The following is a 3,204-nucleotide window of genomic DNA, read 5'->3' on the forward strand; positions in this document are numbered from 1 at the left end:
ATGTGTAAACACATCAGTAACTTAATGTTTTAAAACATGTTGTTGTGTACGATTTGATGATTAAATAGTTCAAGCATATAAGTCAAAGTTTATTTGTTCCTTTTATACTAAGAGAGTAAAAGTGATATCTTGGGCCCTCGATGATTTTTGTTGACTTATGTATCGTGCCCGATCAAGACTGAATTGATGTGTTCAATTAAGTTCTATATCAAATGAATCAGAAGTTGGGAAACAAGCTGTTAGACATTGAGAATGATTATGTTCCATGTCATTATCCACACGAGATCTTGCAAACCAGAGGATTATATAATCCCTTATCTAAAGGACACACATTGACTAGGTCAGAATTCGACAACGGTTTTTAAGAGTTACGATTGCTAATCATATTTTAAAGTGGCATTGGCAGTTATAATTATTAGACTTATCTAAGTGGGAGACTATTGGATTAGGTGTGTAAGCCAATAACTATAATTGGGATGTACTTGACTCGATAGAAGCATGGTCCTTTTAGGTTGCCTTCACCATAGCAATTTGATATGGAGAAAGAGGTTAATTGTAATTTATTAATATATTACAAGAATAATATATTAATTGAGAAATCCTAATATTTAATTGGTATGGATCATAAATTAATTTGGAATTGATTTGGTGATGAAAAGAGACTGATTAAATTATGGGGACTGATATTGTAGTTATATCATAGTTGCAAGTTGGGCTTATGGAACACTAGGAATGGGTGGAGGAAATTCTATTTGTAGCCCACATAGAATTCGTCCAAATGGGGCTTCTGGAAGGATGTACTGGGTTGCTTAAAGCTTAAGCAGAGAATTAGAGTTCCAGTGAGAAACCCTAGCAGCTCAGCTATATAAGGAACCCCTAGGATGCCTAAAATCAGCCACTTCATCCTAAGAGGAAACCCTAGCCGATTTTAGAGCCTTCCCACCTCTTTTATATTCTTCCAATTGCTACTTCGTGTTTGTGACTCACTATAGGTGCAACAATTGAGGCACTAAGATCTTGAAGGTCAAGATCTAAAAGCTACAAGGAAAATGTATTCATTTAACTTTGTTTTATGTTATAAATCTCAAAAATTGTATGCTAATTAGGGTTCATGCTTTGGATGATTAGAATTGCATGTACAATCTCTCCTTAAGGAATTAGGCATTCGACAGCCTAGGCCTCATGTTTTGTTGTGTGATAACTTAGGAGCAACTTATGTCACTACTAATCCAGTATTCAATGCTCCAACTAAACACATAGATAGAAAGAATGTGGCAATGGGTGTTGTGGATGTGTGATTCATTTCATTTGGAGATCATAGCAGCTGGCCTCATGAAGCCGACAACCAAGAGCATGTTAGATCATTTAAGATACAATCTCAACCTTGTTATGGTTAAGATTAAAGATGGAATGTAAACAGAGAGCTTCTAGATAAGTATTAGATAAGTATATTTTATATATGTGTATTTTTGTATAGCGATATGACCCTAGAACTTAGGATTTAATGTTTGTATTTATATGTGGTTAAGTATATATTGAATCGAGAGCCTATGCCCTATGGGGTAATTTACATCAATTCTCGATTTTAACTCCAACATAGATCAATGGCGGAGCCAGGGTTAAAGTAGAGGGGTATCCCAAACTGATGGGTTCGGTTTCTTGGTTTTCCAAACTCTATTTCTGATTAAACCCAAACTCATTCAAAAGTTTAACTTGTTTAGAATTGAGAATGTTGTATTGCTTATATAACAGATGTATATGAGCTATGTTTCATGTAATGCCCAATGTGGGATAATTTTAGAATTGTAAAAAACAAGTTAAAATTTTGATAAACAAAATAAAATACACCCATGTAAGGGCCAAGATTCAAAATTGGGACCTCACACTTAAAAGTTTGATGCTTTACCACTTGGATAATGCAATACTTATGTTTAATTTTCATAGCTTCGTAATATAAAAGAAAATAAATGTTGGAAAGAAGATTTGAAGTTATAACCTCCAAAAACATTCACTAACACCTTAACCATCTTAACCAACTACAACTGGTGTTATTACCTTGCTAAACATATTAATATTATGTATATATTCACTATATAAAACGATTATTTTCTAAAAAAATTATAGCACTGAATTTTTTTCTAGGAGTATCCCAGGATACCCCGGGATCTATGGTGCATCTGCCAATGACATAGATTAAAAGGACCTCAAAAGTTATGTAAAGTAAAATAAAAGTGATGATAAACATAATTAACAATTAAATTTAATAATCTTCAATTCTTTTTAATGTATAATTTTGTTGAATGCATCACAATATGCTTGTTCGATAAACATATTGTTTTGGAATTTTTCTAAGTTTCGTTTTAGGGATGTCAAAAAGTCTTGTGGGAGGCCCATCCCGCATGGGGATATTTGTTGAAAATAATCTGGGACGGGGACGGGGGCGAGGGCAAGGTTAACACTCGTTTTAATTCCATGGGCGGTGCGGGGGTTGGTAGTTCCGTCCCGAAACCCCCGTGGGGCCCCATTAATAAATTATATAAGTTGACATATATTAATTATATAAATATAATAAAAATTAAATGATTTTCACATACAAAAATTCAACAAAAAACATGTTTTTAAGTTGTTTGTAACATGTAAAATTATGTTATAAATATCTATTTGTTACCCAAAAAATAGTTTCTTTTAGCCCAAACAATAACTTTTTTAGCCCAAATATGGTATCCCAAAATCATTCGGGGGCGGGGGAACGGAGGTGGGGGTGGAGGCGGGGGTGGAAAGAATGGAGATTTCGGGGAATAGGAAAATTTTAAGGGTATGGGTGGGGGATGCAATTCTCGTCTCGTTTGCCCCGTTGACCTCCCTAGTTTCCTTGACCTACCTACGTTCGGCAAGATGTATTAATAAAAGGTCATATATCATCGGAGTTCACCAAAATGAAACATTATTTTTTTTCTTTCACGGTCATTAATTACATAAAATTATTGGTTGTTACAAACGGAATAACCGTACCATTTCTTATAATTAGACTGTAGGGAGTGGTACCACCGAAATCGCACTTCGTTCACACATCATTTTTTTACCACATAGTTTTTGGCCACACCTAAGGAGTGATGTCATACTTTTCTTTGTTTTTTTTAAATAATTTAATTTAATAGAATTTCTTTTTAATAAAAAAATATAAATTTTCATTACTTCAAAATA

This window comes from Lactuca saligna, chromosome 8, assembly GCF_052625555.1.
Source record: "Lactuca saligna cultivar CGN05327 chromosome 8, ASM5262555v1, whole genome shotgun sequence".
Classification (NCBI taxonomy): Eukaryota; Viridiplantae; Streptophyta; class Magnoliopsida; order Asterales; family Asteraceae; genus Lactuca; species Lactuca saligna.